The 24,573-nt window shown below is 40.4% G+C and overlaps 1 long non-coding RNA gene across 1 annotated transcript; it reads right to left on the bottom strand.

Moving 5' to 3' along the window:
- LOC123285093 (uncharacterized) lies at positions 1-22,504 on the bottom strand. Its single transcript, XR_011499803.1, has 5 exons — positions 22,313-22,504; positions 11,176-22,146; positions 8,148-8,328; positions 618-3,625; positions 1-523 (listed from the first exon to the last, which is right to left on the bottom strand). It is a non-coding gene; the product is annotated as an uncharacterized lncRNA (long non-coding RNA).
- Between the last annotated feature and the right edge of the window lie 2,069 nt (positions 22,505-24,573).

The raw sequence follows: 24,573 nt of genomic DNA, 5'->3' as shown, positions 1-24,573 counted from the left end.
AGACATGAGAGAGGAGATGATGATGATGATGATAGATAGATAGGTAAATAGAAAGATATAGGTAGATATAGATAGATAAGTAGATGGTAGATAGATGATAGAATAGATAGATAAATGATAGATAAAGATAGATGATAGGTATATATAGATACATGATACATAGATATAGATAGATGATAGATCATAGATAGATGATAGAATAGATGATACAGTAGGTAGAGCAAAGCAAATGGGGCCAACTTTGAATACGTCCTGAATCTGGGTAAATGTTTACAGCCAATTTTGTATTATAGTTAGACATTTTCTGTGTGCTTGAACATATATTAAAAAGTGACAAAAATACAAGAGAAATTGGGATAAATGAAAAATAAATCTAAATAATTGTTTACCTCTAGGTAACCAATACGTTGTTTTTGAGTTCATCCTGACTACATTTCTTGATGAACTGACTTTAGCGGTGGAGCTTGCTTCCTGATAGATCTGTGCTGTCCTGTCAGGCTGTATGATACACAAAAGTCCAGTTCTAGGAAAGCAGAAAAGAAGGACAAGAACTTACAGTAAACATTTACCAAGAACACAGCAGAATTCCTTGTAACAGGACGTGCAGTGAAACTTACCTTAACCAGAAACGTGCCTCGTAATGACTCAGTGTCTCAAACTCTTTAAGGTTACACCGTTTGTACTGGCATAATGTCTGGCATGCCTGAATGTCTTCACAGCCACTGCAGCATTTCTGCAAAGCCCCATGCCAAACATAAAAGCTGGAAAGTAGACGCTGTTTCAGATTCGAACTTTAATACACATTTTACAATGTGCTTATTTATATATGGTGAACTGCAATATAATGTGCTGTAAGCTTCTTTCCTTGGTTGTTCCTAGTTTTACGTAAAATGTTCCCAGAAGTAGCTTTGTCAAATGAAATACGAAAAAGAGAATTCAAACTTAGCTTCCAGTGACAGAATCCAGGTTTAATTATATGTATACAATTTGCTCAAAGTATTCATGGAATTCAGTATCATTACTGATTTTCAGAAATGGTATCAACATGACGAATGTATTTGAGGAATTTAGGCCAGAGATCCTTGGTGCCAGATATCCTTCTCCGTAGGGGAAAAATGCATCCTTTAGTCCCCTTGTCTGCAGAAGGACTAGCGGCAGAATGTAGCTTTGAATACAGTAAATGAATGTTGAGTTTCTTATTTGTATTTCTGAATGGGTTTTAAGAATATTTTAAGTAGTTGTGTCCACTCAGTAAAAAGAATAGATGTCCAAATATTTAGTGATAAATGACCACCATATCTGAAACTTAGTCTCGAATGCTTTCTTCTCCTCTGTCCTGGAGAGAAGCACAGGCCCCGTCTGCTCTAAGCCCTGAGTCTTGGATGGTAAGTGAGCAAAGAGCATTTGGCCAAGGGCATTTCTGCGAAAGCATTAGGCCATCCTCTTCTCAGGCTTGTGAAACCCCGGCACTGCGGAGCCTCCTCAAGATTGAAGGTGGCCTCGTGGAAGGGCTCTCCCCAAGGCAGCCTCCAGGGAGGGCTGGAGGGATAACCAGTTCACGAGTTTCAGAACTTCAGTTGGAGTAACTAAGAGGGAGGAAATGGGTTTTCTCCAACTAGCAAGATACTGGTGATCTCTTCAATCCAAATGACATTAGCTTAGAATGAAAACCTTATTTCTAGAAGAGAAAATGTGTTCCTTACTAATATGCGGGGTATGCATATGAAAATGAGGCGAGCCGACGTGCCAATGGGAGATAACCTCCATCACCACCTGTTCCATCGGTTCTTTGAGACGGACAGCTGCCGGTCTTGTCGATCTTATGTAAAATACAGTACAAACCCATTTCAAGACGAGCTCTCTCTCCACCTGGCCCTACCCCAGATCAGTGCCCCAAACCCCTGCTCCATTCCGTGAACCAGGGCCAAATGTTGAAAAGTAACAGGTCATGGAACAGTCTTCTTAGTTGTGAAACTGATTTGCCCACGGAGGCCTTATCTCCTTCATGCTGTCTGCCTTCCAACCAAATGCGTTATCCCAGAAATCTAAGCCATTTAAAATGAACCCCAGCAGTACCTTTAACATAGAATTAACATAGAATTAAATTCCTGCTTGACCTGAATTTAACAGTATTTACATTTCCCATGAAGACCAATAGTGACACCACTAACCTATTTTGTATTATGTTTACTGGAAACTTGAGATATTATCCTTGATATTATTTGCATCTGGGTTATTTCTAAATTACTATGAACTTTCTCATCTAAAATATGACTAATGCTAAGATGGAGAAATGGAGAAGCGCGTATTTAATTCTTCACTTAATTGTATATATTTTGGTGAAATAGAAGAGCTGGGAATATTTTATTCTTGAGATAATAATCCATGAGGAGACACACATCATTGTGTAACACCGAAACTGTGGCTCCTCTGATGAGCAGTGTACACTTCCTGATGCACAAAGAGCTGACCAGTTCCAAGCAGAGAGATTGTATTCCGAAGCCTGCAAGAGTTTTATTTGTGGTCCGGCTTCCTCACGCGCATCAGTTGGAAGCATCCCTGGGAGCCAGTGGAGAACGGGGGCTGTTAAATGATTTTCCATCCTTCCCTGAATGCAAAGCTAAGCACTTTAAACACTCAAAACCCAGCACCCTCCAGGGCCTGGGTGCAAAGCAGAGATGGCTTTTTTCAGTATTGCTTACATGAGTAACTGGAGTAGTAAGATTTGTGTTCCCGTCTTTGGCTTCAGGAGCCATAAATCTCCGGCAAGTTAAGAAGGCTGGTGTGGAGATTTCGTGAGAGGCTGGCGTTACCCTGGTCTGTTTGCTCCATCAGACACCTGTGTGTAATAGCTCACAAAGATATTCTAGGAGTGTTACAAGTCACACGGTACCAGTTTCCCCCATGATAACTCAGGGAAATGGCAGTGTTGCTCCTGTCACCTGCAGCCTTGTGTTAAACTTCCTGCAAACATGTCAGCGTGAATTCAAGTTTACATATAATTTTCTTTTCCATTTTACAAAATATCTCTGTTTTCTATCACTCATAACTTTGGTTAAAAAGAAGACCTTTGTGGAAAGAACCCATTAATTGTCAATGTGTATACTATTAATATAAATTATATCAGTTTACTTAGCTTGGGATTATAAGAACGAGTAGAAAACACTTTAGTTCTTAAAAATTGAAATCTTCCTTCAGCAGCAATTCAAAATGACAGAAAAAAAAGATTCATCCTAGATTTGGGAGATTGCATAGATAAAAAAGTTTTAATAAAAGGGAATGGAAAGTGAAAACAAAACAAACAGAAAATAAAATTTTGATTTGTCATATCAACACTCCCACGGTGTTTCAAGAGACTCATTCAGGACTTCTATGAAACTTTGGTGACATACCTTCTCTTTTTGACTTCAGATAAAGTTATAGAAAACAAGGTATTTCCAATAAGAGCAACCTTTTCTTTATTCGAGATTTGTTCAGATTTGTACTCTTTCTTCCAACCATATGAACGTAGCCCATTTTAATTTTTTTTGAAATAATATCTGGTGCATTTTTTCTTCTTGGTACTTCTTCATTTTCTGCAAATCTCCACCATTAAAATCAGCTTTGGGGCTGACGCCTGTTGCCCCTGCAGAGGATGAGCACAAAAGAACTTAGAAAGATCAGAGTCAAATTTGTGACTTTGAGTAGCAAACCAGAACTCTCTTTCAGTTCGTAGCAGAGATATTGGTCTTGAAAGCAAAGCATTCCTCCCAAGCAACTGGTGCTTGAGAAAGTAGTTTTTTAATTCCAAATTTTGTATTTCGGTATCAAGAGGCAATTCCCAGAGAACTCAAAACATTAGGGTGATGTGTTTAACAGTGGAGTGAGAGAAACGTATGAGACAAACACCATCCCGAGCAAAGGGAGGTGAGAATTCCAACAGCAAGGAGCAGGATGAAGAGGTGTTCCCGTACCCTGTCTGCGGGAACTGAGGCCGTGGGTGTGTGAATACTGTGCCTCTCCTCAGAAAGCAGATCAGACTTCAAGACATGGTTCAGCATCCTTTCCTCACCTGAAGCTCTTGCAAGAGACAATCTGTTTCCCTCAAAGGAAAAATACATATCGTAGGAGACGGCTGTAGGGGAACAGAAGTGGCAGCTAAGAAAGAGGAATGGCGATGGTCTTCTGATTCTCTGAGGGCCCCAGAGAGGTATGCGGGAGCTTTAGAACAGGAGAGGTGGGGGGGGGGGAGCGGCTAGCAGGGCCATGATGGCCCTCCCAACTCAGCTGAGATGAACAACAGGTAACCTCCTGGAAATTGTGGCTTCCCGGAGAGAGAGGAGAAGACAGAAGATGTGTTAGCATGTTTACCTCCAGGAAGTGACAGCCTTTGGACTGACACAGTGGAGGCTTGAGAGCTAAGCTGTAGATTGAGAGAAAAAAGGAGCAATTTATGTGCACTTGAATCTTTAATTCCACTTTTAACTTGCTATAAGTGATATGAAGAATAAACAAAGTGACCTTGCAAAAGCTAATTTCCTCACAGCAAAATAGGGATAAAATAAAGCCTAAACTTTAAGATTGTTGCTAGGATTTGATGTAATTACACAGCAAATAACATAAAGCAGGCATTCAGTAAGTTGTGGTTATAATTATGATTTCTATAATTATAATTGTTAGAAAAAGTAAGCCTGTGGCACGAGTTATTCACTACGATCATTGTGTCCGAATTTAATTCGATGAGAATAATCTGTGCCCTTCATCTTTCCCAATTAGCATACAACCACTATTACAAAACAAAACAAATAACAAGACGTTCCGATCCACTTCCAGGAATCACGTTAACTCAAGATAGATTCTTTTGTAATGGCAGCCAGCCGTAGAGATCACGACAATGCATGGTAGACCACTCCAAGTTGTCCATGATTTCTCAAATTAAGAAATCCCTTTAAGAGGAACTTGTGTAAGGGAATGGGATTTGGGAGGAAAGCCAGTTTAATTCTGTATATCTCATGATGGTGATCTTACCTAACTGTGTGGCCAGTTGAAAGGGTCATGGGGAGGCCGTAAGATTGAATATTGCAGGCAAAGTAATCAGGACCAACTGCAGAGATGGTTTCAACAAAATGGATGAGACACAGTGGTCTAGCTCATCTGCTCTAAGTGTGACCCATGGACCAGCACATCGACATCACCTGGGGATGGTGAAAAATGCAGACTCTCAGGCCCCAATCTAGTCCTGCTGAATCACACCTGCATTTTTTTTTCTTTGAGGAAGATTAGCCCTGAGCTAACATCTGCTGCCAATCCTCCTCTTTTTGCTGAGGAAGATTGGCCTTGAGCTAACATCCATGCCCATTTTCCTCTACTTTATATGTGGGATGCCTGCCACAACATGGCTTGCTAAGCCATGCCGTGTCCACACCCGGGATCCGAACCGGTGAACCCCAGGCCGCTGAAGCGGAATGTGCGCACTTCTCTGCTGCGCCACCGGGCCAGCCTCCACACCTGTATTTTAACAAGACCTCCACGTGCTTTATTTCCACATTGAAGTTTGAGAAGTGCTGGCCTAGGCCCATTTCCATGTTAAAATTCTAGTATTTGCATTACACGAAGCAGGAAAAATAATTCTGAAGTGTCTTTTAACAAGGCTTATTTTTATGTGATATAGCATGAATAGATCAACTATATAATAACATATAGTGGCATAGAGGATTATTTTAGAAACAGAAATGAGTAAATAAAATCTTATAAAAATTTGTGTTAGTATCAGGTAAAAGTGAAATGTATACTCTAGAAATGTTCATTTTTGTTCGAAATTATGACATTGCTTTCAGAAACTGGTGAAATTAAGGTCACTGTTCTGAGAATAAGATATCTGTGCTTTTTTCTGTTGTGTCACTTTTTTACCATATTTATGTACTGTAGATGTCCTTTGTCACCAAGCCTAGACACTACTGAGTTATGACCTTCCCTGAAAAACTACAGGCACGACTTCCAGTTTAGGATGATTAAAAGTAGTTTGCAAATGAACAATTCCAGCATCCAAGATAGGAATTCTTTTTAGCTTATCTGATGAGAATGATTCTGTTATAGTCAACCCGATGTACCTACAGGTGTTATCATTCTAATACATCACCTGGTAAGATGTTTAGAAAATGGTGCTCAGAGAACATTCATGAATGACCCTATTGTTCTAGCACTGTTGTATACGTGCATCCGGTTCCCTCACCAGACAGGGAACATGTCTTCTTTATCTTCATTTACCCACTTCATATCAGATGCTTAAAAAGATAAAGTTTGCCAAGTAAATTCAGTTTGAGCCTTTGCTTTCACTTTTATTATTTTTATGCATCGTTTGTTGAATTCAGTTAAATACAATAATGAGTGTTTCACTACCTTTCAGGAATTCTAAGGCCTGTGATACCTATTGGCAGAGAGGTTGGTGATGATTATAAGCTCTGAGAGAGGAGAGAGCTGCGATGCCACTGCCCACCCTAGACCGTCAGGGTGCCCAAGCCATTTATAACCAATTGGGGTCATGTACCGCGTAAAGACATTTCAGTCAACAATGGGCTGCATGGACAATGGTGGGCCCATGAGATTAGTACCATAGAGCCTAGGTGTGTAGTAGGCTGTGCCATCTAGGTTTGTGTAAGTACTCTCTATGATGTTCGCACAATAACGAAATCACCTAATGACGCATTTCTCAGAACGTGTCCCCATCATTAAAGGACGCATGACGGTGCTAACCAGCACTTTCCTTACAACCTGACCTTCAAGTTCATTGCAAAGTCACTTTGGAACAAACTGTGTTCCATTGCACATTCAGAGTAACATATTTCTGGGCAACTAAGTATTATAAGTTGTATTTTTAGTAGTAATGGGTGTTTTCAAACTCATTTTCTTTTCCTGGAAGAAATATACAATTTCTGGTTTCCAAGGATTTTGTCATTGCTTCATAATCAACCAAACTCTACTTTTTATAGCCCTTTTTTCTCTTCAATCCCGTGTCTTTTAAGGTTTAACTTTTTATAATTTTATCTTTCACCCTTGATAATTTGGGAACTTTTAACCTGGCAATGACAACAGAAATAAAACCAAGACAATGACTGTTTAATCTGGAATTCATTTGTGAGAATTGAAATAAATTTCACATATTATTCACCTGAAATGTCAGTGTTGCTGTAAAATTAAAACTAAATGGTAGCACCATTTTACTTTAAAAAAAATGAATCAAGCAACCAGAACATATGCACATTTTCCTCTTAGGCACAACACAGGTCAACAACCTCCCACCCTCCCTCAATTCTTTGCTTTATGGAGACAAAATGAAGACTTTGACGTATGCCTCTGATTGTCCCTGTTGAGCCCGATTCCCAGAAGTTAAAATTGCCGTTAAAATGTGAAACTCTTCAGGCCTGCCCGGTGGCACAGCGGTTAAGTGCGCACGTTCCGCTTTGGTGGCCTGGGGTTCGCTGGTTCGGATCCCGGGTGCAGACATGGCACTGCTTGGCAAGCCATGCTGTGGTAGCTGTCCCACATATAAAGTAGAGGAAGATGGGCATGGATGTTAGCTCAGGCCAGTCTTCCTCAGCGAAAAGAGGAGGATTGGCAGCAGTTAGCTCAGGGCTAATCATCTTCAAAAAAAAAAAAGTGAAACTCCTCATTGCAAATATTGGCAATACAAATAACACCTATTCTATTTAATGCTATTTTTAAGGGTGTGTGCTTAGGACGGTAAAAATAAAATCAGTTTATTTTTAGTTGTTTGCCCAGTTTAATAAAGGAAAAATCTTAAGCAATCACTCCACTAACAGATAGGCCTTTAAACAGAACTAAATAAATTACTGAGTCAAACTTTTGACTGGTGGGTTGTGAAGAAATGTCCATAGCTGTGGTTTCCAGGGCCATCAAAACAATGTGCCCCACACTGTGCTTACTGGCTCAACAATGCCAAGGGCACGGACAGTTGATTTAAGGAGGCAGTAGTGTCTGTGGGGACACCTACACTTTGAAAACCCTTGGTTACCGTGATGAATTAGATAATTAACTTCTTAACCATTTTCCTTCTTCAAAGCTGGTCAAGTTCACTCTAGGTTCATGGTGTCCATCACCCCCCAGATATACCCAGTGTATGAACTCCTAGACGAACAAGGGAGATTTACCTGGCTGGGGTGAACTTGTGTAGGAGTTAGCCGACTGAAGTTCTGATTTTGAGGAGTATACAGATCAGTTTGGGCCAATCTGCTAACTGCTGTGCAGCCTTTGCTCTCTGTAAATTAGGACCTCTGCCATCCACTCTTACCCCATGGAGACTGTGTTAGCCAGAAGGCAATCTAGAAAGTGCTGAAAAGGAAAAAAAAGAAAACACCTGTCAGTGCATAATTCTACACACAGTGAAAACATCATCAGAAAGTGAGGAGGAATAAAGGCTTTCTAAGACACACAAAAGCTGAGAAGTTTGTCCGCAGCAGAAGCAAACTTCTTCAGACGCAACGGAAATGATCCCAGAAGGAAATTTGAATCTAGACAAAGTGGCGGGATGGTGTGTGTGCGGGCAGATAGAAACGACTTTTACGCTCTCATTTGTAAATTTCCTTGAGGATAATAAGAGTTTAAAGCAAAATTTAATAATAAATTATGCATTTGTCATATATGTTGAAATAAAATGTGTGACAAAAATAACATAAAAGACAGGGTGGGAAGTACACTGTCGTGTGCTTCCTACCTGAACGCGAAGTGGTAAACTATTATTATTATGTGAAGGTGTTAAAGATGCTTTATAAACACCAGCGCAACCACTACACAAATTTTGTGGAAAAATGAAAAAGAAGTATATCTAATAATTCAATGGTGGGACAAACGAGATTCTACAAAATGAGTTTTTACTTTGTAAATAAACACAAAAACTTTTACCTTTGTTTCTCTTAAATATTACTTACAGTTCTAATACAAATAATAAGAAGCCCAAAGCAGTTCAACTATCCAAATCTTCCTAAGATTTCTGTGGAGATTAAAGGTGCATGCTGACTTCACTGAAGAGTTTAACACTGATGAATTGTTACTCTTCAAATGTGTTAACTGGCTTCTTCAAACTGCCAAGTTCCGTATTTACGTGTTAGGTCCTGTGTAACTGTAGAGTTGTGGTCAGCACTGTGCTTGTCTCCCCAGTTCCCTGTAACGCACTCCCAACCCTCATCCTACCCATTATGACATCACAGCCAGCTTGGGGGGGGGGGGTGGGTCCTGATTTCCATAGCAACCACCAATCAGGCAAATCCTGCTCTCTTTCCCTCAGTGACTGACTGAAGTCTCCCAGAAAGAGGAAACCAAGGGCATATTCTTCCTTGGCCACTGGATTGATTCAGAGATGAGACCATCAACACTGTCCTCACACTGGAAATTCCTGGACACAGATTTGAAGTAGTGTGGTGGGTAAGGAGTCATGAAGGATGGCAGAATGAGGGAGGAGAATGAGGTCGTAAAAAACAAGAAAATTGCAGAAAACCAGATCCAGGGTCCTAATTAATCCATCTAGGAGCCTACGAAGACTTTTATGTGATGTGCGCCAAAGATTTAATATTTAAGAGAATGGGAAATGGGTCTTCTGGTGTCCATTCTACAACATGAATGCTTCAAAGTAATAAAAATTTTGGAAGGGATATCTGGTAAAGACTGGGAACCAAATTATCCCAAGATTAAGTTAATGAATCAGAAATCAACAGCAAAATCTTGATCCTAAAATGTGTACAAGTCTCGGTACTCAGTTTGATGGGGATTCCAAGGAAAGAAAAAAGCTTAATTGCTGCTCTTAATTAATTTAACAACAAACTGGTGGAAGATACAGAACTTATTGTGCACGAGAAGCACAATAACAATCTAGGGTATATATGAGCCTCATTTACTATTATTTAGTCCAATTTAAAAGAGAAAAAATGAGATTTCTATTGTGTGGAGTATGAGTTCCGAAATTTTCTTCCAGGAATTGGGTCTTCAGTTGGGCTTAAAATGATGAAATTTAATGGAATATGAAGAGAAGGGAGAAGATAACTCTGGAGATGCTGTGGGCAAGTGTGCAGAGGTAAGCATGCATAGAACATATATGAAAGAGAGGGCAAAGGCCAGCCTTTTGGAATGGATAAACATATTTGAATGACTTTATTACTTTAATCACAGATTAGTTTTTAAATGGATTCTTTCTTTAATCCTTCTTTCTCACATTTGCAATGAGATGCCACACACCTCACTTTGTTTTTCCCTTGGATTACAAATGAAGACAGTCAGAAATGAGATATTTTAGTAGGTCAAGAAATCTCTAGCAAAAAACCATTCATTGCTAATGGTAAATTTCAGCAATGAAAAATAGTTTATAGACCACATATGCTAAGTAAGACACAGTGATAGATGCTAAGACATAAGATATGGTCCCCGCCCTTGAATAGCTTGTTTATCCATAAGAGTAAAAATCCACGAGCATGTGTGATTATCTTCGGAAGCAGGTTATAACAACAGCAGTAAGGCAGTAAATTCAGAGAAAGTGTTACCTCTTCCTGTTGGGGGAATTATCATAAACTGTAATGGAGTATGTATTAATCACCAAAGGCAGCCATAACAAAATACCATAGACTAGATGGTTTACAAAACAGGAATGTATTTTCTCACAGATCTGGAGGTTGGGAAATCCAAGCTCAAGTTGCCTGCAAGGTAAGTTTCATTCTAAGGCCCCTTCTCTTGGCTTCTAGGTGGCCACCATCTTTCTGTGTGCCCACATGGCCTCTTTGTGTGTGCCTGGTAAGAGCGAGCAAGCTTTCTGGTATCTCTTCTTGTAAGGGCACTAATCCCATCCCGAGGCCCCACCCTCATGACCTCATCTAACCCTAATCACCTCCCAAAGGCCCCATCCCCAAAAACCATCACATTGGGGGTTAGAGCTTCAACCTGTGAAATTTGGGAACACAAACATGCTGTTCATAACAGTGTAGATGGATTTTGAAGTCTGGTAGTGTTGCTACAACTGTGGGTGTTGGGTGAGGTACCTGAGCCAGGAGAGAGAGCAAGACCAGGAGGTGAGCACACACCCTTGCTTCCTTTCCTCAGGCCCTTTGATATTAAGGTTTTGTAGAGTTGTTAAGGCCAGGGGTTACAAGTACCATGGCATTTTTTCAAACGACCCAGGTAAAAGGCTTGACTTACCTGATGTGCGTCAGGGAACAAGGGAAGATGAGGTAACTCTCCATGCAAAGCAGGATGGGAGTTTCACAGGCCAGGAGAGGAGGGAGGGACAGGTCCTTGTGGTCTGGTCCAGGTAGCACTTTTCTTCTTCAACTGCTGCAAAACCTGCCATTGGGAAGACTGGAGATCGTGTCCCTCCTTCACATGCCTTGTTTGGTTGTTGGTAGAATCCCATTCTGGCAATCACCAGAAGAGTTCCTTTTAGAACTATTTATAGGAGTCTTCCAGTGTGTCGAGGTTCAGAGGAGGGCAAGTTAGCAAAAAAGGGGGAAAAGGGAAAAAGAGAAGAGAAAAAAGTAGAGGAAAGTTTTCAAGGGTCCACACAAAGGAAATGGGATTCTGTTTTAACCCAGTGACACCACCTTGGGACGTTTCCATGGACTTCCCTCAGGGTTTCACTTATTTTCTACCAATGACTGTGCTCAAATATAGGGAAGACTATTTTCTGACCATTTCCTCTTAAAGTAGAAAGACAATTTCATTTTGAAAAGACACTTGAGGTTTATCGGGTTTTTCTCATTTTGTGGTTCATGCTGACCCTTCTTTTTGAGAATGTCTTGGTCTCTTCTATACTTATCCTAAAGGTCATTAGGGTTACATAGAAGTTAAGGCTATGGGTTTTCTCCCCAACTCTTTGCTCTTTTAAGTGGCCATAAGTGGATAATTGGAATAAGACAGATTTCCTCTAGGTGGGGAAAGGAAGTAGTGGTGTCAGCAGACAAGGAAGTTTCTTTCCCTTCTATCTCCCAAAATGTGGTCCCTGACATGAGTGTGGGTTGTAGACAAGTTGTTAATAGTTATGAATATATTTCAGTTGAATCTTCTTTTTATGACAAATGATAATGGGATTAAAGTTAGCATTCTGATATAAAGTCTATCTTTCAGATAGATATAGCTATTTAATTTTAAAACAAGTTAATTTAAAGGAAAGTGTGAATTAAATAATAGTACCGGAGCTATGAGGATGTGGCACACATCCTGACAGTGGTACTTAGTGACTGAATTTTGTTCTGGCCAAAAGCAGTTTCTTCTCCCACTCATAAGCATGACTTGATATCAATCTCATTGCATTCTGTTACTCACTGTAGGCACGTAGCCCAATGACTACCCTTTACTCCTGTCTCCCCACTTTTTTCCCAAGCATCATGTTCTATGAGACATAAATTCCTCCCCATTCTTAAGGCAGTGTGCTGGACTGCATTTACATGAGCCAGGATATCGTCTCAGCTCTGCTGGTGCCATAGCATGGTGCTTGATGTAAATCATAACATTCGATTTGAGAAGAAAACATGTCCTCTGAAGAGTTCAAGGTTTAACCACAGCCCTTGAGCCAGCAAAGAGCTAGTGTTACAAAATGTACACCAGCTGAGGAAGAAAACAAGACAAATGGAGCTGTGTGGAGGACAGTCATGGTGTAGGGATGGCAGGAGATGTCAAGAAGAAAGAAACCCCAGGAAAATTTGATGGACATCTCTTCATGGGTTTTACATTATTAGATATTGCCTCCACATTGCTGGTGCACTATTTTTGAGCATGTGCTATGGGCCATGGCCTTTACAAGTCTCATCTACTCCTCTGATCTAACTAGCAAGGCAGAAAAAATTCTTTTTTATGCATACACAGGAGGCAGGATAGCATAATGTAATGAGCTGGCACTTTGTAAATCTCAGGACTGCGCGTTATCTGTTGTGTGATGTTGGGCAATTAGTAAAAGGGATTAGCAACAGTGCCTGCCTTATTGCGAACCTATGAGGATTAAGCGTGATGCTATACACACAGCCTTTAGCCTCCTGCCCTTAGGAAAAGCTCAGTGGATGCCAATTGTTATTATTATTTGCACAGAAATTGACATTGAGTCCTGGAGAAGAACACTGCTTTGCCCAATTTCACGTAACTAACAGGCTTCCTGACTCTTGACTAAAAGCGATTAACCATCATGGCAGGGAATCCTTTTCTCATTCACATCTGTACACACAGCACATAGTAGGGACTCAAAGAAAAAAAATTGTTTTATGGATTCCACCAAACCAGTTTTCTCTGTAGTACTTCTTCTTTCTGTTACTATTCTTATTTGAAGATGAACCATGCTTGTGTTACTGCTTCTCGAGAGATGGGGTCAGTCTGTTTCCATGGCCAGAAGAAGGCCAGGCCAATGATGCTTTCCAGGTGAAGCCAAAGGTTGGGCTGGCAGCCCTCTGCTCATGCATAAATTCAAACAAGCGCCTGTACCTTTCCGGCTCCAACGCTGTGGAGAAAAGATGATCTGTCAACAGAATCATGCATCTTTACAGCTGGAGGGGCTTCCTTTCAGCTAGTCCACCCACATCCTTTATGGGAAAGAGCAGGATTGGAAAATTGAATTTGTACCTCCTGCTGCTGTAGACGAGGCTGTTTGCCCATCCTTGGGAGAGGGTCACTCAGTAGGACCAGGAATGAAAGGGAGGAAAACATTACACCATCTCCTACAGGGAGGGGGCACCTACACTGTGTTTCCAGACTCCTTAATCTCAAGAGCAAGAAAACAATTTCTGATGGCTGGAGCCCCTTTGTGACAAATCCTTTCTAATGAGATATTAAAACCTTTTTATTGGAGTAAACAAAAACAAGAACAGAAACAGAACAGAATGTTGATTTCCGATCTAGCTCAGTATATTGAATCCCCTCTGTTCCAAACACACAGCAGTGCAGATAAATAGTAAAAGAGAGGAGTTAAAGATAGGTAGGATAAAGCTAGAGGTCTGCCTCCTGGGCTCAAGGTCCACCAGGAGTTTGTCTCCACCTCAATGGCAAGAACTGTATTTTCTTTACCTCATAGGGGGAGTGGAGGTAAGTTTATATACATGAAACCAGGAACTCAGGAAAGGAAGCTGACAGAAGTGGTGGTGTCTGGTAGCTCTAGCTTATTATAAGGGTGCAGCTTAGGGCCCCAGATGAAGTAGACACGCGTAACTAGGAGATACAGTAACAGCCTCACTGGCTTAGTGATAGGAAGATCAGCCACATTCCTGGTCTCACTCTGGCAGGGACTACCAAGCATGATGCTCTGCATGGAGGACTCCAAGGGCACGATGGAGGTAGTTAATGAACCTGAAGATTGGAAGATGTAAGGCAGATAAGAATATCTCCTTCTCTAAATGAACCTGCAAATACAAATTCACGAGCATACAGAGAAGCATGAGACTAAGAAAGACAGCCAATGAAATCAATGGCTGTAAGATAGTTTAGTCCACATGAAACTAAAAAAATAGAAATGTGACAAAGATTTAAAAGTAACTATATTGGATGCCCAAAAGGATAAATGAAAATTGAATATTAGAAAAAAGAAATCGGAAAAATAACCCCAGATATGGAATAAAGATAGATTTAAAAGACAATTGGAAATATTGAAAATGAAAAGTATGCTCTCTAAAATTAAAAAAAATACTGAATGGATAGGATAAACACTAGACCTGGAAAATCCGAATAGGGAATTTGCCAGCAGGAAGTAGTGTGTACGAATTTACTCAGAGTTCAGCCCAGAGAGAGAAAGAAAGAATATGAACGAGAAGCTAAATTTGAAAAATAGATTAAGAAGCTGCTCCATAAGTTTAATTAAAGCTCCAGAAGAAAATAAACATTTTAAGAAATAATAACTGGCAACTCTAAGGAAATTAAGAAAAGGCAAAAAAAAGAGTACTCCAATCAAAAGTGCAATCAATATGGAGCAGGATCAGTAAAAACCAACCACATCTTGGACAATCATCGTGAAACTGCACAGTTTCAAGGGTAAAGATAAAATGACAGAATGCACCCGGTAAAAAGCACAGTTCACCTGAAATGAGCTGCCATGGCAGTGCCAGCAGATTTTCATTTATAAATTTCTAATTTCTAAAGTAGTACCAGAAGGTAATAGAAAGAGAAAACATATTACTGTCAAATCTCTTCTCTCAGGAATTGTTAGAAACAGTAGACAAAATCAGGAAGGACGTAGAAGATTTGAACAACACTCTGAAGCATCTTAACCTAACTGACATTTATGGAACCCTCCACCCAACAGCAGCAGAATACACATTCTTTTCAAGGGACAAATGGAACATTTACCAAGAGAGGCTATGTGCAGAGTCATAAAATGTCTCAATAAACTTAAGAGGACTGATAATGTACATAGTATGTTCACTGATAAAAAGACAATTACAGAGCCAGCCCTGATGACCTAGTGGTTAAAGTTCAGCATGCTCTGCTTCAGCAGCCTAGGTTTGGTTCCCAGGTGCGGAATCACACCACTTGTCCATCAGTAGCCATGCTGTGGCAGCAGCTCACACAGAAGAACCAGAAGAACTTACAACTATACACAACTATGTACTGGGGCTTTGGAGGGGGGAAAGAAGGAAAAAACCAGGAAGACTGGCAACAGATGTTAGCTTAGGGTGAATTTTCCCCTGCAAAAAAAAAAGTTACCAACATTTAAAAAAGACAATTAGAAATCAAAAACAAAAGTGTGAAATTCCAATATATTTGAAAATTAAGCAACGTACTTCTAAGAACCTGTGGGACAAAAAAGAAATGACAATGGAAATTAGGAAACAATTAAAACTGAAAGATAATGAAAATAATGCATCAAAATTGTGGGATGCAGGTAAAGCATGCTGATAGGAAAATTTGTAGCTTGAAATGCTCATATTAGAAAAGAAGAACGTTTCAAAATCAACAAACTGAGCTTCTACTTAAGAGGCCAGAGAAAAGAGAGCAAATTAAACCCAAATTAAACAAAAGGAAGGAAATATCAAAGATAATATTGAAACCATTGAAATAGAAAATAAAGAAGTAATAGCAAATGTTGACCAAACCTAAATGTGGTGCATTGAAAAAGATAAATAAAATCGATAAACCTGATCCAACACAGGGGAGGGGAGGAAGGAGAAAGAGAGGGAGCGAGAGATGGGAGGACAGAGAGAGGGCATGATTCCTTGTATTAATAAGAAAATAAGGGACATCAGTGGACTTATGACACGATAAAGGGGATGCTATGAAAAAATTCATGCCATAAAATTAAACACTTAGATAAAATTGACATTAAAGAAAAGAACATAAATTACCAGAACAGATACAAGAGGGGAAAAAAATCAGAACAGCCCTGAAATTGAATTTATAACTAGAACCTTCCTCCAAAGAAAATTTGAGACCAAATACCTCCATTGATGAATTTTAAGAAACAGTAAAGGAAGAAATATAAACCTTACACAAACTCCTTCAGAAAACAGAGGAAGAGAAAATGCTATGATTTAATAAAGCTAGAATAATGCTGATATCAAAAATAAATAAGAATAGTTTAAGAAATAAAGCAAACACAACAATCCTAACAAAATTAAATAATCAGGAATAAAAGCAATAATCAGGAATAAAAATATATTATGGCCAAGTGAGATCTATTCCACAAATGCAAGGCTAGATTAACATTAAAACAATGTAATTGTTGTATTAATATAAAAAAGCAAAATGTGGTAATTTTAGTAGGTGTAGAAAGGGCTTTTGATAAAATTCAAGACTCAGTTATGATTTTGGGAGTCTGATGGTGAAAGACCAAACACTGCCCACTAAAAAAAGCAAAAAAAGAGAAGATTCAGTCTCATTTTTATTCTATATTGTATTGGGGGGTCATAGTTGGTGCAATAATGCAAGAAACTGTATTATTTAAAGTAAAGTGACAATATTAAGAAGGTAGAGGTAAGAGTCTACCCTTGCAGAAACATGATTTTGCATGTAGAAAATACTAAGCTATATAAACAACCATTAATCCTAATTAGTGAATTTAGCGTTGGTATGGAATAAAAGGTCAATATACAAACGTTAGTTCTATGTTTATATACCAGTAACAAACAAATAGAATTTTAAGTACCAAAATGCCATCTACAATACATCATGAAGCATAGACTACTAGGGATAAATTGAGCAAAAGTTGAGCAAAACCTCTACCCGAAAAGCCAAGACATTGCTGAGAGAAATTAGATTTAGATAAATGAAAAGATAAATCATGCTCACAGATTAGAAGACTCAGTATTGCTAAGATCTCAATTCTCCACAAATTATCTATAGATGGAATGCAATTCTAATTCTGTTTCCAGCAAGCTTTGTTGACAAGCAATTCTGAAACTTATAGGGAGTTGCAAAGGACCTAGAACAGCGAAAACAACCTTGAAAAACATGAGCAAAGTTGGAGGGCTCACGTGACTCACTTTCAAGCGTGATTATGAAGCTGCAGCCAGCAAGACCGAATCAGGATTGCGTGGAGTTGGACAAAGGACACATGAAGGGATCGACAGAGCAAAACTCAGTTTGGAGACACACACCCACATATGTGGTGAAAAGAAACCACGCCAAAGTAATTTTAGGGGAAAGGAGAGATTTTTCGAATTATAATAATGGGGCCAAGATGGGGTAAGGCAACTACATCCTCCTTCTTCCACTGAGTACAGCTAAAAATCTCCGGACAAAATACAAAAACCTACTTGAAATCTCTACAAAGTGAACAATAGACACATGAGGGGACTGAAATAAGGTCCTATAACAGGACTGAGTTTCCCAATTTTTCCTTCCTGCTTTCCCAGCTTTGCCCAGAGGGCTGACTGCATCCCGGGACTGGGCCGTGAGCTCTGACAACGTAACTCCAGAAGAAACGCCAGTGTCTGGCCACAGATCCAGAGAGAGGGGCTCCTGTGTGCCGGAGAGCGTGGAGGGAATCCACGTTTCTTTCTGCTTTGTTCTTTCTCTTTCCTCTCTCCTGCCTGATCCTAGCTGAATGGCTGCATTGTTGTGGTGGCAGCTAAGATCCCAAAAGGACAGCCATCCCTTCCCTTTTCCTTAGAGAAAGGAAGAGAAGCAGCCTTTGCTGCCTGTGGAGTGTGGGCGAGTCCCTGTTATCGCTTCTCTTTTATCTATCGCTGCTTCACCTCAAAGGTGGCCCGGGTCCCATGGAGCGCAGGACATCATGAGGGACCGGAGTCGGCTAAAACCCCTGAGAAAATTCTGTCTTTCTGGCCAGAGGAATCAGGTAAAAGGGCACCTGGGAGGCACAGCGTGTGGGGTGCGTTTGGCAGATTTAGCAAGTAAAAATACAGGATTCCCGGTAAAATGAGAGTTTTAATGTAAGTATATTCCATGCAATATTTAGGACATAGCTATACTAAAAAATTATTCATTGTCTATCTGAACTGGGCATCCTGTCTTTTACCTGGTGACCCCATGTGGGGCTCATTCCAGAGAGGGGAGAGCTGGAGAAAGGCCTCCCCTCCTTCTGTGCGGGAGCCAACTGAAGCCCCGGTTTGGTCTTACCCCGAAACTGTGCCACTCGGAGAACAAGAAAGCAGAGTAAAGGCTTTGACAACTTAACGACGAGTCCCAGCCTAGCCTCCGAGTGAGGCATGCCCAGACTCAAACAGGCCAGCGAAGACTTCAGAAATGCATCTGATATGAGAACAGCCACCCACAAATGGCAGAGGGAAGAAGGGTCTGAACCCAACCAATATATGCCGATTAAAAAAATAAATTGACAAAAATGGTGATGAAAGAACTGGACATTTATAGGGAAAAATAGTAAACCTGAAGGCGTGAGACCAAAGCATAAAATCTGAAGTCATAAAAAACTTCTGGAATAAAAGCATATTGTGTGATCTTGGGGTAGCCAGAATTCTCAGACAGGACAAAGAATGCATTCATTATAAAGGGAAAGTTAATAAATTAGGCTTTTCAAAAAAAAAAATTCTACTCATCAAAAGATACCTTTAAGAAAATGAAAAATAAAGACACCAAATAGGAAAAACTAATTGCAAAATATACATCTGACCCAGGCCTTGTACTTACAATAATGTAGTAAAAAATCTCCATATTGTAAAAGAGAGTGAAGACCTCGCTCAGATACCCCACAGAGAAAGATATCTAAGGGGCTAAGAGAAAGTACTTACTATCATTATTCGTGAGAGAAGTGCAAATTGAAATCTCAGAGAGATATCACTCAACACTCATTAGAATAACTAAAATGGTAAAGACTGAAACGGTCAACTGTTGGCAGGCTGCAGGACAAGCAGAACTCTCATACATTGTTGATGGGTCCATTGGGGTGCTTCTTTGGAAAATGTTTTGGCAGTTTCTAATAAAGTTAGACATATGCTAGATTCCAGCGATTCCATCCCTAAATATTGACCCAAGAGAAATGAAAATATATGTCCACACAAGACCCGTTCATACAAGCTTTCTTCATAATAGCCAAACACAGGAAGCAGTCTAGAGCAATCTTCCCACAGGAGGAGGAATAAATTAACTGTGGTCTGTTGATGCAATGACTGCTCCTCAGCAGGACAGAAGACTGAACTGTCTTTACACACGCAGAAACATGGATGGGTCTCAAGAACATTACGCTTGAATGAAAGAAGTCAAACACATACGAGAACATTCTGTAAAGTTACGTTTATATGAGGTTCTAGAACAGGTGAAGCTAACATACAGCGAAAGAACCCAGAACGGTTGGCTCTGGGCAGGGGAGGTGAGCGGAGACCAATGGGCAGGTGCACAGGGTAACTTTCTGAGGTGATGGAATGTTCTGTGTTTGGACGGGGTAGGCTTTGGACAGGTGTGTGCATTTTACAGAACTCCTCAAACTACATAAAGCACTTTTTTAAAAAACCTCATAAAAACATTGAAAAATTGACATTATTCCTCTTCATTTTGTACAAGGAAAGACACTATAAATGAGGTAAAAATCAGGACAGAAGAGAACACCACATATGCAACTTCAATCTACTGACATGGATATATTTTTTAAAAACCAACAAATTGCTTATTTTAAAAATCCTCAAGACACTTCAAAATGGGCAAATTATATGGAATGCAGTTTGCTGAAGAGAAAACTCAAATGGACAATGAGCAGAAAAGAGCTTGAGCTGCCTGTGAGTCAAGGAATTACAAAATATCACAAAGACATGAACTTCCATCCCGAAAGAGTGGTAGTACCGTGTGTTGATGAGAACAAATGTAAGTGATGCAATTCCTGTGGTGGCAACTGGCAATATTGAGCAAAGTTAGAGATGCACTAATTCCTACCACCTAGACGATCTGGAAATTCCACTTCCATGTGTGTTCTAGAGCAGAGGTTCTTAACCCTGGTTGCACATTTAGAATCTAGAACGTAGTAAATAAACATTCTTGTGCATCATTACTCGTCCATCAAATGCAAGAGTTTCTCTAGAGGAGAAACTTACCTCAATCACAGGGGCCCGTTAGCATCTCCCAAGAGTTCTTCACAAAGACCAGCGCCTGGTGGTCACCCACCAAATCTGATTCAGTTGATCTGGGAAAGGTCTGAACCAGGAACCTGGGCTGCCCATTAGGCTCTCCTGGGAGCTCTTGAAAATCTTGACACCCAGCTGCAATCCAAAATCTCTGCATTTGAGCCCCAAGTACTGTATAAACGACTTAACGACATTGTGTGTAATGGTGAAAAACCAGAAGCAACTTAGATTTCATTGATAAGAGAATGCACAACTATGTTGTAATATATACATAATGAAATCTACCCTGCACTGAAAAGTGGGGAATTATACCCTCACCTAACAGCATGAATGAAACTCAAACACAATTTTGTGTGAAAAAAGTACAAAAGAATATAGACAATACGATGCCATTTACGTAACTTAAGCATATTGAATTATAGTATATATTGTTTATAGATGCACAAGTCCAATAAAAGTATAAAAGTTCATTTTGGGATAATAAAAACAAAGTAAGGGTTGGTAGGTACCTCTGGGAAGGGAAAGAGAGAAAGGGGAGAGCGAGCAATCTATGCGGTCGATGATTCTGTCTGTAGTATTTTAAAGATGTCTAAAACGTGAGGCGAAACACTAAAACTTAGTGCAAAACTGTTCATTATAATATTCTCTATACTTTTCTATGTTTTAAAAAATACTTATGATTGGAAAGCATTTATAATAAACAGCCAAAAAATCTAACCAACAAGAAAGTGATAGAATTAAGATACACACCGACGTCTAATACCAAAGCCATTATTATTATTATTAACTTTCTCCAGGCATAATATTATATACTGACTCTAATTTTTTCAGTCTTCCATTTTCCTTCCTACAATTCCTTGCTTTTTCTTATTTCCTAACAAACAAAGGAAGAAATACACATACACGCACTTTTAAACTATATTGTGTTTTCAATATGGTTTATTCATCTTTGGAGAAAAATGCATATAATTGGATCTGATTTCACTGCAAAAACAGACCCCTCCAGCTCAGTGTTGAATCTGGTTGCCTCGTCATTGCTTCCAGACCCCAACGCCCCAGCATGATGAAGTGGGACCCAGGATGCCTTCTAGGCTATTGCACTGCTGTGGTCACTGGGTATTTCCAATGAGAAGTCTCCCAAAGCAGACTCTCGGCTTACCAACAGGTTTACAAAGGATCAGTCTTCGCCATAAAATGGAACTCTTTTCTTAAACTCAACAGACTATTTGAATAATTTATAAAAGCCTTGCCTTGTTTTCTTTGCTCATTTGCAAGTGTCGCTTTGTAACTGTCAGACTCCTTACATCATAACTGAGAAATCTGCGGGGGTGGAGAAAGAGGTCTGGCACTAAAATGTATTTCAAAACAGTTGCTACTTTTCAAAACTGAAGAACAGCAGTTATTCCATACTGGAACATCTTGTTAGGATTACGGCTGACACCATGCTCCATGAGAAGGCATTTGCATCACCCATGTCCCTCTGGAGTCTAAGTCTGTCAACAGTAACCACAGTGGAACGACTGAGTCGAAATGAATTGCCCTGGGTGTGACTCACCACCAGTTTATTTCTGCAGAGATGGGGTACAGCCTCTGGGTCCACATTCTTTTCACGCACGTTACGGTTCCTCCAGAAAATGATTCAGGGATGCAAATATTCCAGGTGCATGGGCGACTTCTCAGAGGGGAAAGAAACTTACATTGAAACACATCCTATACGTCAGTCACGAGCCTACAAGATTTATGTATTTTATTGAATCCCCAAATGCTATGAAATTGGCATTCTTAGCCCTTTCTTTTATGTAAGAGGAATGTGAAGTTAGTTATGCTAATTTTCTTACCTTTATACAGCTTGTATGTGGTGAACCCTATATTCACACAGCCTGTGTCACTCCAGGTCGTGCCTCTCCTTCTCCTCGCTCCTGCTGCTCCTCCACACTTTGTGTCTCTACCGCTCCTTCTCTACTGCTGCTCCTTTTATGGCACAGTCCATGCTTCTCCACTCTCCCCAGCTGCTCCTGATACTCCAGTCCATGCTTCACTCTTTCCAGCTGTCTTTTATACTCCACAGTCCATGCCTCATCACTTTCCTCAGCTGTTCCATGTCACGGTTCATGCTTTTCCACTTTCCTCAGCTGCTCCTCCTACTCCCTGTTTCATGCCTCTCTGCTTTATCTAGCTACTTCTAATTTGGGAGCATGTTGGAAGTTCTTTTGACCTTACCTAAACTCCTCAATTTCCTCTCCTATGTCCTGTGTTTTCGAACAAACCTGCATCAGTTGGGAGGCCGCCAGGAGTGGAAAACAGGGCTTTTTCCTTGGACAGAGATGAAATTGAATTCAAGTCTGCTACCTGCGGTTGTGTGATATTGGACAAGTGGCTCGACTGCTGTGAGCCTAAGTTTCTTCACCTATAATAATAAAAAATACTGCTGACATAAGATGGCTGTGAGAACAGAATGGAATCACGTTTATACCATGGCTGGCTTGCAGGCGAGCCTGTAAACGTTTGTTTCTTTTCACTTCTAGCTGCTTCATAAGGTTTCCAACCAGGATCACATCTTCTTGGCCCTGTTTTGAACTTCAAATCAGATTCAGGACTGGATATGGAATAGTTGCCCAGTTAATACTTTCTGATTCAAAAATTTATACATTTCCAATCTCTTTTAGGGATGTAGTTTTCTTTAAGTAAACTTTATTTTTGAATAATTCTAGATATACAGAGAATTTGGGAAGATAGTAAGTAGAGAGAGTGCCCGTGTACCCCTCCCTCACCGAGTTTCCCCTAATGTTTACATCTTACATAATCACGAGACGTTTGTCACAAGTAAGAAATTAACGTTGCTACAGTCCTATTGGCTAAGCTCCAGACTTTATTTGGATTTCCTCCGTTTCCCCTCTAATGTCCTCTTCCTGTTCCATGATTCCATTTAGGATCCCACATGGCAACAGTCTTCATGTCTCACTGGCCTCCTCTGAGGTATGGCAGTTTCTTTGTCTTTCCTTGTTTTTCACGACCTTGACAATTTTGAGGCGCACTGCTCAGCTTGCTTGGAGAACATCTCTCCATCTAGGTTTGACTGATGTTTTTGTGAGCATTAGATCGGGGTCATGGTTTGGGGGGCAGAATACTGCAGAGGTGAGGTGCACTTCTCATCACACCACACCAGGGGGACATGATAAGGATGCTGTGTTCAGAGCCTCGAAGCAATACTTTGCTCATAGGGAATGCCTTGTTGTTCTGAGTCCATGAAGCTTCTGCAAACTACTATCTCTTTTTCAGAATGCCTTTGCTGCAAATGTCTTGTCGCACGTAGCATCTTCGGCTGCCTCTGGCTCATGGGATGTCACACATTTCCAACAAGATGCGTGAGGAGAGAAGGGACCCATAAGAATTGAGTTATTAGGCAAACAAGTGAATCCACAAAAAAGCAGTGGGCAATGATTACTTTGGGAAATGCCTCCTTACTCTGCCGGCTCTAAGCACAGGACTGCCATCCTGATTCTGTTTCTCTAACATCTGTTCAAAACAGCTGCACCCTTCTGCAAACAATGCCACCTCATGCACATAAAGAATAAATTTTCCTGGGCATTTGTGGCTCTGTGTGTGGCCCAGCTCAGCCTGGGATTTGGGCCTGCAAAAATAGAATAATTCTTCCCACTTTGAGAGGGAATTAGTGTTTGTGAAACTTTAGCTTGGTTGAAAGGACGCACACAATGCACGTATTTCCTGTCCACAGAATTCATCCAACAGACAGCACGGGGTGGTGTTTTTAAATGTATTAGTGCTGGTGGCTAGGGTTTGAGATTTTTACAAAGCAGAAATAGACACAAACATCCCCTTCCTTCTTCCCTCACTCCCTTTTCCCACTCTACTCTTCTCTCCCTCACAAACTTAAGTTTAACTCTGCGTTAATGGTTCTCAACCAGGCTGATTGCACCCCTAAGGGGACATCTGGCAATGTCTGGAGACAGTTTTGATGGTCACAACTAGGGGGTGGGAGGTTGTACTGGCATCCAGTGGGTAGAGGTCAGGGATGCTGTTCACCATCCTACAACGCACAGGACAGCCCCCACCACAGAGGATCATCCAGCCGCAAATG

This window comes from Equus asinus, chromosome X (genome assembly GCF_041296235.1).
Source record: "Equus asinus isolate D_3611 breed Donkey chromosome X, EquAss-T2T_v2, whole genome shotgun sequence".
Classification (NCBI taxonomy): domain Eukaryota; kingdom Metazoa; phylum Chordata; class Mammalia; order Perissodactyla; family Equidae; genus Equus; species Equus asinus.
The sequence above is the reverse complement of the archived record's forward strand: the minus strand, read 5'-3'. Positions and strand labels throughout refer to the sequence as shown.